The sequence below is a fragment of the Babylonia areolata genome, chromosome 10 (genome assembly GCF_041734735.1).
Source record: "Babylonia areolata isolate BAREFJ2019XMU chromosome 10, ASM4173473v1, whole genome shotgun sequence".
Classification (NCBI taxonomy): domain Eukaryota; kingdom Metazoa; phylum Mollusca; class Gastropoda; order Neogastropoda; family Buccinidae; genus Babylonia; species Babylonia areolata.
In genome coordinates, this window is record NC_134885.1 from 26,771,731 (window position 1) to 26,791,686 (window position 19,956).

A 19,956-nucleotide genomic window follows, 5' to 3' on the forward strand; every position below is an offset into this window, starting at 1 on the left:
CAGGGGTACACGAACAAATAGTGAAACACGTCAGTTGTGTCGTTTGTGGAGCATTTATCACATATTCTTTCATTTTGGGGAAAATTGTCAAAACGCTGTCTATGAACAGGCAACATATCATTTGTTGTTATAAACTTTACTAACTCAATTACACAGGTATTTGGTAACACTGTAAGATTAAGCATCTTGGCCAAAGTTTAGTTTAAACAACAACGTTTTACTTTCCCTTTGAACCATGGCGTGAGGGAGAAACTGAAGAGAGAAAGCTAGAGAGAGAGAAAGAGGGGGGGGGGGGCGGTGGGGGGGAGGGGGAGGGGGGGGGGGGGGTGCTGCGGTCGACAGCCAAAGCCCTCTACAGGACACCGGATGGACCCCCCAACCCAGACACATAGCCAGGACCCCACGCCTCGAACCGCACCACCTTCCACGGAGCAACACCTCAGCCCGAACAACTTGACCATGGGTGATTGAAAGAGAGAGAGAGGAGGGGGCAGAGCAAAGAGAGAGAGAGAGAGAAGAGGGAGGGCAGAGAGAGAAGGGGACGGGGTAGAGAGAGAGGGGGGGAGGGCACAGAGAGAGGGGGGAGAGGGGAGATAGAGAGGGGGAGGACAGAGAGAAAGAGAGGAGGGGCGGGGTAGAGAGAGAGGGGGGGGAGAGGGCACAGAGAGAGGGGGTAGAGGGGAGATAGAGAGGGGGGAGGACAGAGAGAAAGAGAGGAGGGGCGGGGTAGAGAGAGAGAGGGGGGAGAGGGCACAGAGAGAGGGGGGAGAGGGGAGATAGAGAGGGGGAGGAAAGAGAGAGGAGGGGCGGGGTAGAGAGAGAGGGGGGGGGGGAGAGGGCACAGATAGAGGGGGGAGAGGTGAGATAGAGAGGGGGAGGGCAGAGAGAGAGGAGGAGGTGGCGGGGTAGAGAGAGAGAGGGGGGAGAGGGCACAGAGAGAGGCGGGAGAGGGGAATTAGAGAGGGGGGAGGAGAGAGAGAGGGGAGGGGCGGGGTAGAGAGAGAGGGGGGAGAGGGCACAGAGAGAGGGGGGAGAGGTGAGATAGAGAGGGGGGAGGAGAGATAGAAGGGGCGGAGTAGACAGAGAGGGGGGAGAGGGCACAGAGAGAGGGGGGAGAGGTGAGATAGAGAGGGGGGAGGGCAGAGAGAGAGAGGAGGTGGCGGGGTAGAGAGAGAGGGGGGAAGAGGGCACAAAGAGAGGCGGGAGAGGGGAGATAGAGAGGGGGGAGGGCGAGAGAAAGAGAGACAGAGAGACGCTGACATGGATTACAGGATCTTTAACGTGCGTGTTTGATCTTCTGCTTGCGTATACACACGAAGGGGTAAAGGCACAGAGCAGGTCTGCACATGTGTTGACTTGGGAAATCGGAAAAATCACCCTTTTCCCACCAGGCCCTGTTACCGAGATTCGAATCCAGGACCCTCAGGTTGAAAGTCCGTGAGACAGTTCCTCAAAAAAGGAAGTTCCGAGCTTGTCCTTATACCGACGCGTATGAAGAGATTAACAAATAACGAGGCCAGGAGATCAAATGATTAACAAATAGTAAAGAGTGGTAACTCTCTCCATTCACAAGGTACACAACTTCAAGTCAGTGCTGCTTACGCTACCGATTCAGCTCGCACAAAAGGAACAGGAACAAACCCAGACACTTGCTCAAAAAAGGAAGCGCCGGGCCTGTCCTTATACCGTTCATTTGACATGTGCACACACCAGCAAAGACAGAAGAAATGTGCAAACACAAATTAGCTTTTATTCAAGACTGGCATAGCCTCTTTAATCCTGAACAAGCCACACAGAACACATGCACAATACAGAACAAACTGACTTGAAGTTGTGTACCTTGTGAATGGAGAGAGTTACCACTCTGTACTATTTGTTAATCGTATGAAGAGAGTTATCACTCTTATTGTTTGATAGAGAGAGAGAAAGAGAGAGAGACAGAGACAGAGATGGGTGCAGGGCAGAGGGAGATGGAACAGGGAGAAATCGAGGGATGGGCGAGAACGATTGGGGACGGGGGGGTGAGGGGGAGATTGGGGAAAGGGAGGTGGGAGGGAAAAGAACAGGTAGAGTGAGAGATAAGGACAGAGAGGGGTAACTGATTGATTGGTTTACTGGTTTGCTGATTGGTTGGTTGGTTGGTTGGTTGGTTGATAGCAGTGCAAGATCTGCTTTTGTCATTCCTGGCCTAAGGGACATTCATTTTTTACGGTTGAATTGGTGGCCATCCTTATGGCTTTAAATCATCTTGTTGATATACCAATGATAGTAAGTAATATCCTATTTTGTGTTGATTCTCAATCTGTTTTAAAAAGTTTGCTCCTTTTTGAGAATAATCAAAGAGAAGATTCATTGTTTGAAATCAGGTATTTATTGCACTCCCCATTTGCGAAAGGTATAAATGTTGATTTTTGTTGGATACCATCCCATACTGGATTCCTCTATAACGACCAAGCAGACAGGGCAGCAAAAAGGGGAGCAAAGAATCATACAGATAGTATAAAAGTATATTGCCCATTGTCATACAAGGAAATAAGCAATATACTAAAAAGAGACTTTTATAGGTGCTTGAATTCAAGTCTAAAACTTCGCCAGTTGACTCTCTCAGACTTTGGTCAGATTCACAGACCAGTTCTGAGTTTAGCTCTCAGACTATTATCAAATTCATTACGGACCAAGTATTGTTCTAATGTCAAGTGCATATGCTTTAGTAACCTGACAATTAAGCATATAATTTTTTACTGTAGCTTGATGAAGCCTTATGTACACGAAAGTGTGTCTTCACGAGTGACTGAGAACGTTGATGTTTTTGACTTTTTGCATTCATTATCAGTTGTTTTGCCGGTCAGTTTAACGACTTCTCTTATACGAAGTCCTTTAAGTAATTTCCTGTAACTGTATTTTGATTTTTTTTTTCAAATTTCACCCTCATTTGCGCAGTTTTCCCCAACCCTCCATTCATTCACATCTCCCACCGCTTCTAACCGATAATACTCAAATGTATTCATAAACACTTTAACAAAATGACTTCAGTCATCGATATGTGCGACGGGACATTAAACAAAATTCTTCCTGCTCCCTCGGTTGGTTAGTTGGCTGGCTCGTTGACTGGTAGATTAATAATACTGAATAATTGCATGAATGAATGAATGATAGGTTGACTGACTGATTGACTGACTGAATGACTGACTGACTGAAATAGACACACACACACACACACACACACACACACACACAGACAGACACAAAGAGACAGACAGACAGACAGGAGAGAAAGAGAACGCTGCAGCAGATGAAAACCTGAAATCACCGATTTCACACACACATGAGTGGGTAGGAGAAGACACCAGTGCATTATTCATTTCTGTCCGTTGTTGGGGAGGTGGGTGGGGAAGGTGGAGGAGGGGGTGTTTCACAGCGTGTGTGAGAACACGGATTTGTGAATAGTTATCAGTCCCTGGGGAGAAGGGGGGTAGGGAGGGGGGGGGGGGGTTGTTTCACAGCGTGTGTGAGAACACGGACTTGTGAATAGTTATTAGACCCTGGAGAGACGGCGGGGGGGGGGGGGGAGGGGGGGGGAGAAGGGGGGGGGGGTGTGTTTCACCGCGTGTGTGAGAACGACTTGTGAATAGTTATCAGTCCCTGGAGAGAAGGGGAGGGGGGAGGGGGTTCACAGCATGTGTGAGAACGACTTGTGAATAGTTATCAGTCCCTGGAGAGAAGGGGGAGGGGTTCACAGTGTGTGTGAGAACACGGACTTGTGTAATAGTTATCAGTCCCTGGGTATAAAGGGGGGGAGGGGGGAGGGTGTTCACAGAGTGTGTGAGAAGGTGGTTTTGTTGTTGTTGTTTTTATGGAAAGAAATTTGTTTGCTTCATTATTGTGCGGGTGTTAGACAAGTCAAAATCTTTCCCCTGTTCTGTTTTCACTTATATCTTAATGTCTCAAAGGATTTTCTTTTAGAATAACTGTCACCAGACAGACAGATACTGTGCTGAACGGCGATGAAATGTGTAATTACGTAAATTTGTCAGTTCTTTTATACGCAGTTGACACACTTCAGAGATGAGATTTTCCCGTAAATTTACGGAAAATGGTAAATCTCAAAGGCCCAGGGGTCGATCATGAGATTAATGTAAATCCGTTGAGAAAATCAAGGGGGTAGGGAGGGGGGGGGGGGTTGTTTCACAGCGTGTGTGAGAACACACATATGTGATCAGTTCGTTTTCCGTTGTTGAGCTCGTGCGTCGATCCGTGTTCCTAAACGGCTTGGATTCTTACTTCAAAACGTGATGAACAATATGCTTGAGAGAACCCAACGCATAGATCTACGTCTGAATTAAATACACTCCAAAACGGAAATGCTCCTCAGTCTGCATTCTCCGTTTTTTAGACCCGGTAGTAAAGAGGCTTTGACTGGAAAGTGACTTGTCAGAGTGCCTTCTTCGGACACATATTTCGAGTCAAGTCCACCTCGCGCTGGGACTATACGGCGTAGGGGCGCGTCCCCCGGGTGGCGGATGGGGGAGCCCTTCCGTTGGGGGTTGCACCAAATAATATGGAATAAGGTGCCGTGGACCCACATAGTCTAGGAGAAGGACAACTCTGATTTCAAACCCGGGCAGATGGAGTCCGTTAGCCTCAGCAGGCAGTCCTTCCAAAAGTAGGAAAACTCCCAAGAGAAAACCCGGCCAACTGTAAACCGTTACCAGAACAGAAGATCACCGAAGACGGCGCCACAGTGGCGTGATCTAGTCAAAACCGGCTGTGCACGCACTCGACGACACATGGCTACTCAGACAACGCTAGACCGATGTGGTGTCGTCTTCCCGGACCATGGGCGGGGGGGTGGGGGAGGGGAGACGGTGCCGGGCCCTCAGCCTCAAAGGGGCCCACCTCAACAAGCTCTGGGGGACAGTACCCGATCTTCGCTGGACGTCCGAGTTTGTGGCATCCCTGGGACTTCGACCCTGACTGCGTAGCTGTCGAACGCAAAAGAAAGAAAAGAAAGAAAGAGTCAAGTCCACAGTTGTCAAAATGCCGATCCTGACAAGCGATCTCTCTCCGTGGCACATGTTTAGATTTATGTGGAAAAAACAAACGGCACACACACACACACACACACACAGAGCTAAGAAATTGAACTCAGCACGTGATTCTCGAAGAGTAGTGGCCAATGTATTTGTTGAGAGAGAGACAGAGAGAGAGATCAACACGTGATTTTCTTTTATATAGATATCAGCATGGGCCATTGCACTCACACACACACACACACACACACACACGTGCGCGCACAGAAAGAGAGGGAGAGAAAGAGAGAGAGAGAGATGCATTGAAAACAGAACTCACACTCTACCTCTCTTTGTTTACACATTCCAACAATTCATTAGATCTCTTGCACTCATTTTTATCTGATTGGAAACAACTGGTGATAATTAATGGAAAAGAATCTTCTCTATTACCTATTGAATATGGTGTTCCTCAGGGTTCTGTGTTGGGACCAATATTGTTTTCCATTTATATAAATGATTTACCTTTATTTATCACTGCATTATGTGAACTGTTTGCTGGTGATACGACTTTACTCGTTGACAATTCTAAACTCTCTGAAGTTTCCAGAACATTGCAGGTAAGTATTAATCAGTTAACTGATTGGTCTGAACTAAACCACATGAGTTTGCATCTACAAAAAACCAAATACATGTTGATTACAACCAGACAGAAGCGTCAAACTCTTGCATCTAATTCCTCCTCCTTTTTTATAAATGGCAAAGTCATTGAAGAAGTCGACAGTCACAAGGTTCTTGGGGTAATTATTGATAACAACTTGACCTGGTCTGATCACATACCAATGTTATGTAAAACTATTTCCAAAAAGGTATATCAGCTTTCTAGAATAAAACATTTTTTAAAATTTACATACTCGAAAAATATTTTTTCACGCCTACATTGAATCTTATATAAACTATGCCTCAACTGTCTGGGATTCAGCGAGTGATAACATCCTAAAACCACTCCTAAGTCTTCATAGGCGTGCTCTTAAATCAGTTATTCTAAAATCGTCCTCTTTATATGTTTCTGATTATATAGAACTTGATATATTGCCATTGAAAATTAAACTTAAATATAATAAAGCCATATTTATGTTCAAAATATTATCAGGTTATGCCCCACCCTCTCTCATAAGTAATTTTCCAGTAAATAGTCACAGTCACACACATAAAATAACCTTGCCTTGGCCAAGAATTGATCTTTATAAAACATGTCTCACATACTCTGGTGGATATTTATGGAATTCTATTTCAGCTACACTTAATATAAACTCAAGTCTCAGTGTCTTCAAAAGACTATATCATAAACATCTAATGTCAGAGCTAATTTCTACGAATCCTTGAAATTACTGAGACTGATAAACAAATGATGTATTCTCAATATCCTTGTCTATTTTTCTATCTCCTTTCCTCCCTTGCTCTTTTCTTCCCTCCTCCCTCTCTTCCTCTCTCTCTCTCTCTCTCTCTCTCTCTCTCTCTCTCTCTCTCTCTCAACAGTTTTCCTCTCTTTCCTTCCTCGTATCTCTTCCTCTCTTACCTTCTTCTTCCCTCTCTCCTTCACGCAAAAGCAATGTTATTTTGTGGGGAACTGTGTATTTTCTATGCCATTTATTGTTCTTGTTATTGTTGCCATGCAAAGTGGGTTTTTTGGTTGTTGTTTTTTCCTTCTTTTGTCAGTCTTCTTGTATTTCCTAGATTAGTTTATACGTTTTCTTTACGAGGGTAGGATGAAAACAGGCCGATAAGTGCCTATTCCTTTTCCCTCAATAAAAAAAGTTTCGATTTGGATTTCGATTTGTTTACATTAGTAATTTATACCATTCCAGATCTTTTCTTTGTTTTTCTTTTTTTTAATGTGTGTGGTTTTTGTGAGTTTATGAGTATCTGAATGCTTATATATGTATGCTTATTTAACCAGTTAAGTGATTCACCTTGTACCTTTTGAATATTTTTGTTTAGTTGAAATTTTCATTTTTGACCCCCTTGATCTCCATAGGACGTGATACGTCGTCCATGGTGACGTCACTGATGACATCAGCAAAGACGGGAAATACATCTAGAAGGCTGAAACGTCACACCTTTGATCTAGAGTAGTATATATCTCCAGTCAAGTTTCTTGGTTTTGGACTGATTGCTGTGGGATTTGATTTATGGCCTGATTTTGTTTTTTGGCTTTTGTGGCTTATAGTCCAGCCGACCGCACAAGGCCATATCAGGACTGTCAAACCATACAAATGCTCAACCGCGACAACACAAAACTGTCACATCTACGAAAAAAAAAACAACAACAACAACAACAACAACAACAAAAAACCCACTAAGACAAACCCACAAAATACAGTTCATGACACAGTATCCCACCCACTTAGCTCCGTATAGCAAATAAGACTAGGCCATGCTGAGAACCGCCAGCCATTCCGCTTAATTTATCATCCCCAGATTACAACAAAAATCGTAAAAAAGGATAACCTTTTTTTTTTTTTAAACAACAACTTCAAAGCTAGTTTTGCGACTTGAAACATCTCTTTCTACTGTTTTTCTTCTTTTTATTCCCTCTGGCAGGCAAGGGGTTAATTACAGGAGAACCTTCCAAAGGAGTTGATGGCCTAGAGGTAACGCGTTCGCTTAGGAAGCGAGAGAATCTGAGCGCGCTGGTTCGAATCACGGCTCGGCCGCCGATATTTTCTCCCCCTCCACCAGACCTTGAGTGGAGGTCTCGACGCTAGTCATTCGGATGAGACGATAAACCGAGGTCCTGTGTGCAGCATGCACTCAGCGCACGTAAAAGAACCCACGGCAACAAAAGGGTTGTTCCTGGCAATATACTGTAGAAAAATCCAGTTCGATAGGAAAAACAAATAAAACTGCACGCAGGTAAAAAAATGGAAAAAAAAGGGGTGGCGCTGTAGTGTATCGACAAGCTCTCCCTGGGGAGAGCAGCCCGAATTTCACACAGAGAAATCTGTTGTGATAAAAAAATACAAATACAAATGCCCATGTTTTTGATTCAGCTAGCCCTGTCCCCCAGTTCAAGATCAGCTGATTTGCAAATGTTTGAAATGTGTCGCTGAAATGACAGACTGTGGTCAAGACTAACACCGAGGCTCCGCACTGATTGGGAGACAGGAATGGCTGTGTTGTTAACCAGAAGAGAATGAGGGACAGATGAGTGGTTCATGAATTTCTTGGGGCAAGCAAGCAACAGTTCCGTTTTTTTCATTATTTAGCTGTAGTTTGTTGAAGGTCAACCAAGGCTTCACGTCTGACATACGCTTTTGCATTTGTGTCATCAGTTTATCAGTTTCAGCAATACAAGCCAACTGATCGAGTTCTCTTCTTCTGCGTTCACTCGTATGCACACGAGTGGGCTTTTACGTGTATGACCGTTTTTACCCCGCTATGTAGGCAGGCATACTCCGTTTTCGGGGGTGTGCATGCTGGGTATGTTCTTGTTTCCATAACCCACCGAACGCTGACATGGATTACAGGATCTTTAACGTGCGTATTTGATCTTCTGCTTGCATATACACACGAAGGGGGTTCAGGCACTAGCAGGTCTACACATATGTTGACCTGGGAGATCGTAAAAATCTCCACCCTTTACCCACCAGGCGCCGTCACCGTGATTCGAATCCGGGACCCTCAGATTGACAGTCCAACGCTTTAACCACTCGGCTATTGCGCCCGTCGTGACTGATCGAGTTGAATGTCGTCAGCGAAGCTCTCGTGCGAGAGACAGTGACTGTGTATAACAACAGACAGTGTGTTAGCATACAGAACAAACAGAATAGGGCCCAGGACTGATCCCTCTGGGACACCATATGATAATGGATTTTCGTTAGAATATTTGCCATTGACATAATGTCTATAACAAGCACAAAACACATTATATCCATTGATGCAAACATCTAGAAATGAAAAAATACCTTTTGATGTTACCTTTGATTTGTACCAGTCAACGGTTGTTCCGATTTTATTATATGGTTGTAGAGGGACAAAAATACTATATTCCGATTTTATCATATGGTTGTAGAGGGACAAAAATACTATCTTGGAGAAATTGCAAATTAAAAATAATTTATTTCATTTATTTTATTTATTTAATTTTTTTGCTGCCCCACCATCTGCACCGTTTCAGTGGCATTACTTCCACGCCACTCATTTAGATTCCCCTATACACATCCCCACCCGGGTTCGTCCGTCACAGTTCCAGCGTCGGCAGTCCGCAGGGAACCATCGATGTTAGGTCGCCAGGAGGCCACACACCAGAGGAGACCCTGCACTGCTGCTGAGTCACTTCGGTGGTGTTCAGTGGTGCCTGTTCTGATTTAACGCACTTAGGACACCACCTACTAAGCCCCCTACTAATGACAATAATGGCTTAGTCGCGGAGCCAGACTGAGTGAGCGTCCCTCCCAGAGTGGAGACCGCCACCACGTCCCTCAAACAACAGCCAGCCATGAATCTGCCGACACTGAAGACATTGACAGGACTCACCCTAAGCACAGAAGTGGAGGGGTATCGAAACTGAGGTTACCATGAGAGCAGGGCATGAAAGGCCACAGACTTATTGAGACTGTTTTGTTTATATTGATGACGATGAAGGAGGAGGAGGATGACGATGACGCTGACGATGTTGCTATGGAGGTCCATTTTGGTTTGGGACTGCGTGACAAGGCTGTACTCTACGCTTCCTGTCATAATGATATCCCGGCGTTAACCAGGCCCCAGAGATACAGACACTTGCAGTGTTGGTCAGGTAATTAGAGCAACACACCCAAAGACGCATCCTTGAAGTGGATGATACTCGGCTGTGTGGTTCCAGTCTCCCCATTTAAGCCCACAGCACACTCAGCTCTGGGTAGGAGCCGGCCACGGGCCGAAAAACCCACCTGCGCAGGAATTCGAACCCGCGTCCTCCCAGCCGTCAGTCCGCGACGCTAACCACTTCGCCACGGCGGCTGGTATTTTCTTTCTTTCATATCAAAGACAAGTACAGTAAATAACTTGTACGGTGAACATGGAATATTCACGAACTTGATTAAATGAAGACAAATTACACTTTTGACTTCTCATATCTGGTGAGTCAGAAAACAATGTATTCAAAAAAGTAATGTTCACCGCATTTCAACTGAAACGGGACCTAATTGCGTTTTGGTATCACAGACGGGTTTGTGTGTGTGTGTGTGTGTGTGTGTGTGTGTGTGTGTGTGTGTGTTTCGTTTGGTTGGTTGTTGGTTTTTGGTTTGGTTTGTTTTGTTTTGTTTTTCTTTTTTTTCTTTTTCTTTTTTTTTAAGATTATTCATGTCATTCATGACACAGTCATTACTGCTGGATATTTTTGAAAGATTATGGATGGGTTCATGACATAAAAAAAGGTCATGTGTGAAAGTTACAAGCTTGAAAAAGAGGAAATCTTTTTCTTTCTTTTTTTAATTAAAAATTAAAAAACAACAACATACTAGCCGATTGCCCAGTACGAATATGATTCAATAATTTATATCTGATTGCAATAATCACCGTTTACCGATTGAAACGGAGCAGGTGAATGGAATTCCAACAGAATATTTATGTATCATGTAGAAGATGTCACGTGAATACTGTCGGTGATGAATTTCGTTGTATCACGGAATGCCCATGTTTTTCTTATATTCACTGAAGACTGTTATCCTGTGTTCGTTTGAGTATGTGTGTGTGTGTGTGTGTGTGTGTGTGAAACAACGAGAGACAGAGACAGACACACAGACAGATGAACAAACAGAAACAGACAAGACACCTAAACTGGAGAGAAACCAAACCAACAAGCAAAACAAAAAGGCGCAAGATCAAAACACAACCTTAACCACACAACAACAACAACAACAAAAAGTTCACATGTATTGACTGGACTCCACCCCACTCCCCCCCCCCACCCTCCACCATCCCCCTCACCCACCCACCCCTCTCCCACCCACCCACCCACCCACACACACATCCTCACCCTCCCTCCCATACAGCCAACGTGACTTATTAAACACAGTGGTCAACACACCGGGTCTGCACGTGCTCAGGTGGTCAGCCAGCCGAGTTAAGTACCCGCGCCCTTCCCCCTCCCCTTCCTGTCCCCTCCCCTCCTCTCCCCTGTCATCTACGGTCCCTCAAATTAACCCTCCTTTCATCCACTCGCTTTAAGACTCCCCCTCCCCTTCCCTCGCCACACAACCTGTAAGCCGCCCAACGTCATAGGTAAAATGGTGGTGGACCTGCGACCTGTGTACATCATACTAATCAACGCAGCTGCGTTAATTGTTGGTTACAGGGACACGCCCAATGTTTGAACGCCCCTTCTTCCACCACCAGCCGATCAATAGCATTGAGGTAGCTCGGTTTTTTTTTTGTTTGTTTTTTTCTGTTTCTTTGTTTTTTTTCTTCCCGAGACTTAACCGTCGAGGGATTTTGTGCGGGCAACTTGTCAGTCATGTCGTCGACGTCGTCGTCGGCGCGAGAGAAATGAGACAGAAAGAAGTGTGATGAGTGGTTTGAATGGAGGGGAGGGGAGGGAGTCAGGGAGGGAGGGGGAGGGAGGGGAGAGGGGGATATGGAGGCGGGGATGGAGGGTGGCGGGGGTTGTGTGGATGGAGGCCCTTTGATTTAGAAGAGTGGTGATTGGTGAGGACTGGTTCTGTAACTTTTGGGGGCGGGGAAAGTGGGCATGGGGGGGATGTCAGTGAGTGGGCGTGGGGTGTAGGGGCGTGTGAATCCACTGACTACCGGAGCGCGCACGCGCACGCGAACACACACACACACACACACACACTTCTATGTCAGTTATTTAGTCAGTTATCTGAATTAACTCAATACTTTGGCAATCTCTTTCATGACAGCATCTATGGTGACGTAAAACGTAGGTGATGACGTATATTACAGACAAAACATCCCGCTCTCCTGATGAAGTCACACTGGCGAAATTTCGAGACAGAAAGGGGAAAGTGGAAAGTCGTTTTCTGGGAAGGTGGGAAGGGTGGGGGCGCGGGGTGGGGCATGAGCATGTGCTCGCACAAACGCACACCGACATACACACAGAAGCAAGCAAGCAAACAAGCCACCACACACACACACACACACACACACACACACAGGGAGAGAGAGGGAGAGAGAACAAGCACACACAGTTTCAGTTTTCAGTTTCACACTGCGTTCGAACAAATCCATATACGCTTCACCACATCTGCTTGGCAGATGCCTGACCAGCAGCGTAACCCAACGCGTTTAGTCAGGACTTGAGTGTATGCACATATATTTGAGTACCTATCAGAGTGGATTTCTTCTACAGACTTGTACCACAGGATAACACTCTCGTTGCCATGGGTTCTCTTTCAGTGAGCCAAGTGCGTGCTGCACATGGGACCTCGGCTTATCGTCTCATCACGAATGACTAGACGCTCAGTTTGATTTCCCAGTCAAACTTGGGGGGAAAAAAGAGCGAGAGCGGAAATTCGAACCTCGCGGACTCTCTGTACAGACTGGCAGATGAGCTTCTTAACCATTCTGCCACCTTCCTCGCAGACACGCATTAGATTGACTGACTCTCTCTATCTCTATCTCTCTCTCTCTCTCTCTCTTGCTTGCTCACATTATTTGTCTGCCTGTCTCACTCACACGGAAAGCCGTGAATAATTCATTGGATTTCACAGCATCCAACACCGCGCGCGTAAAAACTATCACTGACGTGATCGTTCACCGTTCGTGTTGTGTGATCGTGCCTAATTATGGCTGAATTAATATTAGCACCGGTGACTTAGAAAGGACACAATACACGTACATTTAAAAAAATTTTTTATTACTAACAATATTATTATACTATTTAGCAATGCAGGCTATTTCTGTGTACAATCTATTTATGTACCCTGCTCTCTCTCTCTCTCTCTCTCTCTCTCTCTCTCTCTTCAGTGTGTGTGTGTGTGTGTGTGTGTGTGTGTGTGTGTGTCTGTATGTGCAGAGAGAGTCATTAACACACATGCAATTCTAAATAGGGCACACACAAAATTGAAATGATTTTTCAGTCAATGTATTATCTTACATATCGACATGTTGATAAATAGCGGTCATTTTACATCATATTAGTTAAAACAGAAACATCTTCTGTTTGGTATAGTTGTTAAATAAATACATACATCTACCAGGAGCAGTAAATTCTGCGATGTCATGGGACACCAATCTGAATAATTATAGTATGGGGAGTATTTTATCTTAACGGATCTCATTCATCCAGAACATTTAATTTTGAAAATATGACGATGGTGATGATGATATCGATATGTATATAGCGTCTTTCCTCGGTCGGAGACCAAGCTCAAAGTGCTTTATAAACTCGGGGTCATTTGCACAACAGGTTGCCTACCTGGGTAGAGCAGACTGCTCAGCTGCCATCTGGGCGTTCATCATTCGTTTCCCGTGTAATTTAATCAGGTTTTAGTCACGCACACATATACACATACAGAGATGTAACATTTCACGCGTGTGACCATTTTGTGTATTTACCCCGTCATGTAGGCAACCATACTCCGTTTTGGGGGGTGTGCATGCTGGGTATGTTCTTGTTTCCACGACCCACCAAATGCCGACATGGATTACGGGATCTTTAACGTGCGTATTTGACCTTCTGCGTGCGTGTACAGACGAAGGGGGTTCAGGCAGTAACAGATCTGCACTTCTGTTGACCTGGGAGATCGGAAAAACCCTTCACCCTTTACCCACCAGGCACCGTTATTGAGATTCGAACCCAGGACCCTCACATTGAAAGTCCAACTTAACCACTCGGTTATACATGACGCGATGCCTACGAAGGCTGCTGTGTTTTACACACAGCGTGAAGGTATTACACTATCTCCATTCGACTTATGGGCAACTGGGTCATTACTCTTCCTGTGCCACATCAATGATCTACCGGAAGCAGTGAAGTCAAAAGTACGACTCTTCGCGGACAACTGTCTACTGTACCGCAACATCGACACCCTTCAGGACCACATCACCCTGCAGGAAGACCTGAGGCACTTTGAGGACTGGGCCAAGAGATGGGGCATGCGCTTCAATGCACAGAAATGTTACATCCTGTCCTCCTGGAGCAAGTCAACCTATATATACAGCCTCAATGGAGTCTTCCTGAAACAGGTTCAGCAAAATACGTACCTAGGAGTGCTCATCTCAGATGACCTAAAATGGGGACAACATATTGCCAACATCTCTCGAAAAGCCGGATCAACAGTGGGCTTCTTACGCCGGAATCTCCAGAATTGCCCAAAGGAGTGTAGGCGCCTGACGTACATCGCACTAGTGAGAGCCAGACTAGAATATGCAGCAACAGTGTGGGACCCATACTACCAACAGGACATGGAGAAGTTGGAGACGGTAGACCAATTCTGAGCTTAGCTCTCAGGCTATTATCAAATTCATTACGGACCAAGTATTGTTCTAATGTCAAGTGTATATGCTTTAATAACCTGACAATTGAGCATATAATTTTTCACTGTAGCTTGATGAAGCCTTTTGTACACGAAAGTGTGTCTTCACAAGTGACTGAGAACGTTGATGTTTTTGACTTTTTGCATTCATTATCAGTTGTTTCGCTTGTCAGTTTAACGACTTCTCTTTTACGAAGTCCTTTAAGTAATTTCCTGTAACTGTATTTAGAGGGGTTTTTTGTTTTTTTTGTTTGTTTGTTTGTTTTGTTTTTCTTTCAAATTTCACCCACATTTTTACCCTCATTTGCCCAGTTTCCCCAAACCCTCCATTCATCCACATCTCCCACCCCTTCTAACCGATAATACTCAGATGTATTCATAAATACTTTTACAAAATGTCTTCAATCACCGATATGTGTGACGGGACATTAAACAAAAATTCCTTCCTTCCTTGGAGACGGTACAGAGACAGGCAGCACGCTTCATCACAAAGGACTACAGGACCAGAGAACCAGGCTGTGTAAGCCGAATGCTGCGGGATTTGAATCTCCCTCCACTGACTGATCGTCGCAGACTGGCACGACTAGGCCTGGTGTATAAGATAGCTGGAGATCTCATCCCCGCCATTTCCCCCCAAAACTTCCTGACCCCTGTGAGTGCTGGCCGCAGACGGATACGAACCCCCAAGTATGAGGACTTCAAAGTCTCCAACATCGTCGAACGTCGCGTGGTCAGAAACAGTCGTGGCTTCCAGCTACCTATCAGTAACACAGAACAGTACGCACATTCCTTCTTCGTGCGGACAGTGATGGACTGGAACCATCTGGAGGAGGACATCGTCAGAGCAGGCTCTGCCAGTGCATTTACATCAGCGCTTGGCAGAATCACCTGCCTCCTAAACATCTAGACAGCAGAAGAGATTTTAACCAGTTTTTAAACCTGTAGATACCTGTTGTGGCTCCTCATTGAGACCTGAACCTGTAGGAAAGACTGTTAGGACTAAGTGGTGACCTTTTAAACTATTTTTGCGCTCTCCCTGTTCCGTCACGTTTATAGCCGTTGATTGGCTCCTGCGACGTATGCATCCAGGTCCAGATCCAGAAATCGATTAACTGAGCAATGTCCACTGGCAGATGTTGCCGTGTTTGCAAGAAAGGAACATAGATCCTCTTTGTGTATGTGAGTGTTAGATAATGAGAATAACTGGGTGTTTTTTTTTTTGTTTTTGTTTTTTTTTTAAAAGAGGATAACAATACATCTTCGTAACGTAAAACTGATATATAACAAGGGAGAGATGTGTTCATATGGTGTTGCACGATAAACTTACTCATATATAACTTTGTGCTGTATTCCTCGGGTAGTTCACACATGCTTTTGCAGACAGGCATATACTGTCACGCTACTTCAGTTAAATCTCACGCCGTCAACTCGCTGACACCAAACACACACAGGATATACCATCGTTTTCTATTGCTACGATAACACTAGAGAGAGAGACAGAGACAGAGAGAGACAGAGTAGTAGTAGTAGTAGTAGCAAACCTCCCCAGTTTTAATTGCCAGAATAATCAATTTATATGATTGTGGGCCCTCGACAACGAAGAAGAGGAGGAGAGAGAGAAAAAGAGAGAGAGTGATAGTAGTAGCGAATCCCCCCAGTTTTAGGTGCCAGAATAATCAATTTATATGATTGTGGGCCCTCGACAACCAAGAAGAAGAAGAAGGAGAGAGAGAGACAGACAGACAGACAGACAGACAGCGCAACGCCGTTCCATCCCTCACCACCTACTATTTCCCGCCATGTTCGTGTGAGTGATTAAATTTAATGATGGAATGACGGTCTTCACTTTTAAAAGTTACTATCTCTTATAATATTTTCTCTAAGACGAGCCTAAAGGCGAATTTCTGTAATCTGGTTCAGACAATAAAGTGATTGATTGATTGAGAGAGAGAGTCATAAAAACCACTGAACAGTTGTATCATATTGTATTTTGCCAGATCATATGAATAAACCCTGTTCCTGCAGACCACAGACCATTGGTCGTTATCATTTCAAAAGAAGACAGTAACTCTCTAGCCGATTTGCACGCTCAGAACAGGTTTCATTAGAGTGCTTTACAAAGCTCAGCTTGTTGCCAAACATGTTTGAAGTGTGTATCCTGAAGATATCTATGCTGCCCCCTCCCGCTATGTTGTACCATGATGGGCGCAACAGCCGAGTGGTTAAAGCGTTGGACTTTCAATCTGAGGGTCCCAGGTTCGAATCTCGGTAACGGTGCCTAGTGGGCAAAGGGTGGAGATTTTTTCCGATCTCCCAGGTCAACATATTATTATGTGCAGACCTGCTAATGTCTGAACCCCCTCGTGTGTGTACGCACGTTAAAGATCCTGTAACCCATGTCAGTGTTCAGTGGGCTGTGGAAACAAGCACATAACCAGCATGCACACCCCCTAAAATGGAGTATGGCTGCTCACATGGCAGGGTAAATAAACAAAACGGTCACACAGGTAAAATGTTGCATGTCTGAGTATATTTGCGTGCGTTACTGAAATGCGACTGAATGACACAGGAAACGTGTTACATATGCACATATTTGTCTGAGTGTGCGTGCGTGCATGCCTGAAATCTGATTGAATGACACTGGAAACGAATGATGAGCGCCCAAAGGCAGCCGTCAGTTGGCTCTACACAGGTAGGCATCCTGTTGTGCAAATGAGCCCGAGTTTGTAAAATCCTTAGAGCTTAGTCTCCGACCGAGAATAGGCGCTATATATAAGTATCCAAATCATCATCATCATCATCATCATCACGCTTCAAGTGTGTGTCTGAAAAACATAAAAATAAAAAATTTTAGCAAAAAAAAATCCAGAAGTTTATTTTCATGAATAGGAGTGTATTTACAAATAGAAAAAAAAAGCAAAAAGTCTTTATAGATTTCTGAAAAATGAAAAATTCTGTTAAGAAATGGGTTAGAATAACATGCTGTCATCATCACAACAGAATATTACACACAGACATTATGGAAAACTAAGCACATTGTAGTTTACTAAACATATTGTCATTCTGTCACTCTCATATATACTGGAAGTATAAGCCCAGTGCAATGAAAGGTGAACACCAACACACAAACTGTAACAAAATCAGTGGTCCAAAAAATCATTGTCCATACTAGTGACAACACATGTTTACTGTTTTAAGCAACCTGAAGGATACAATAATCAACAGTAACGAAATCAGTCATCAAATCATCATCCATACTGGTCAATAAACAGGTTTACTATTTCAATAGCTTTTATACATAACAAACAACATGAAGGATGTAATAATCTACAGTAATAAAATGAGTAATGAAATCATCATCCATACTGGTCACAACACAGGTTTATCACTTCATGGTTCGTGATGAAGCCCAGTTGGGAGCACAGGTCTAGAAGTCTGGCTGTATGACTCTGGCACAGAGTCTGTGACTGGGCCAGAATAAGCCAGTCGTCCAGGTACCGTTAGACGAGACAGAGCGAAAACCTGACAAGATGGTGTGGAGAGCCTTGGCCAGCGCTTATAGCTGTTAGAGGCGTTTGATTGGCTAAGAGCGGGCCAGACTAAGAGGGGCATCTTTTCACTGTTAGCCGCGCGAAATTTGGCCAAACAGAGCAAACCATAGGCCTAGTTTGCATCAGTTTGACATGGTACAGTATATGACACCAAATTATCATTTCAGTGGCTGTTAGTTTACATACTGGCAACCTGAAGGATAAAACAATAAGGGCACAGCATAATGCAATCATTGGAATAGCTAGCATATATGGTATGACCACTCAGTGACCAGACTAGCTGAATGGACCGACACAAAATCATCTGGCTGAATGCAACAAAAACCTAACACAGCTATGTATGGCATGTGTTCTAAATTTAGGTTTTGCTGCTCAGTTGAAAGATGTGCACACAGCAGGCTGTTTCTCTCACTGAGCGTGAGATGCGTAAAGCTTATCCCTTGAACTGATTAAAAGTTAACACAATGCCTGGGCTGATCAGTCCAACAGATGCCTCATCCATGAAATATTCTTGCACGGATCAAAATATGTTTAAATGAGTGTTGGTGGTGATTAAGCTTCATTTTTTTAATCTTCTGCAACTGGATTGCTAAGAGTGCATCTTGTGTTCCACCAAAATCCGGCGTGTCAGGTAAAAAATTTGGGTAAATTGTGTTTGTTTGCACTTGGTCTGGGACAGATTGCTAAAGAATTACTCAATCGATCTGTGTAGGATCAGTCGCAAATGAAAGAGCTGGCCACAACTTTTTCAATGAATATCAAAAGAAGTTTTAATTCTGAAGGGTTAATTTGAAAACTTGATTTAAGTCACTTTAACCAAACCTCGGAAACAAGCTGAGGGGAGAAAAATTATAAATTCCGAAAATCAGGTTCGGGTTAGCATGCCCTAATAGTCTAGGTTTAAAGGGGGTTGCGAAATAGGTTTGACCATGTATGAAACTTGCAGCTTTCTAATCCAGTAAAAGAGATATCAATGAAATGGTGAGTGCAACAAACACAAAGTTCAATTTGGCAGATCACTGACACAAAAGCCGGTTGGTGTGGTGTCACATCATTGTGTGCCAATAACGAAAATTTGTTGTTTATCATTGAAATACCTGATGTATTTCCATCTGAACACTATAAAAGTGTGGTCTTACCACACAGGCTATCAGCATACAGAATTTAGGAGTAAATAACGAATAAGAGAAATGATGTTACCTCAACATGAAAACATTCAGACCGCAAAGGATTAGATAAAAAATCAAGTGTACCATAAGATTACAAATACATGTACACATGATTATCATCATGTAATGGTGATTTGATACATAGATTTGGTTTTATAAAATATTTGGAGTGTTTATGTAAATGGGCTTGGTCTGAAAATTTGTAAAGCGTCTTTGTTTCAGACATAGGTACGCCGTAGGTCAGTAATGTACTCAGGTCAGTAATTTGCTCAATCAGAACAGCATACATTGCGCTGTCTGCTTAAGTTGGCTTCATCTCTCAGAAGCCATGCAGCACACTTGGCTACAAAAATAACAAATCCATTCATTCATCAATGGTCATTACTGGTCATCTGGATGTAAAAAAAAAAAAAAAAAAAAAAAAGAGAGAGAAAAAAAAGAAAAAGAAAATATTCTTAAAAAAAATTAAAAAAGAAGAAAAAAAAAGAAAAGAAAAAAAAAACCCAAAACAAAAGAAAACAACCCCCCCCCCCCCCCCCCCCCCCCCCCCCCCCCCCGAAACACAGCAGTTGTGTTCCACAAATGGACTGGGAAAACCAAGTGACAATATAGAAATCTTCAGGAATGTAAGTGTGATGTTCCCAGATACCGTTGAATCAAATTCAATACTTTCACTTTTCATTTCAAGGTTTCAAAGCATGCTGACTGATCCACAGCCGTTACACTACAACTGCTCTGGAAAATG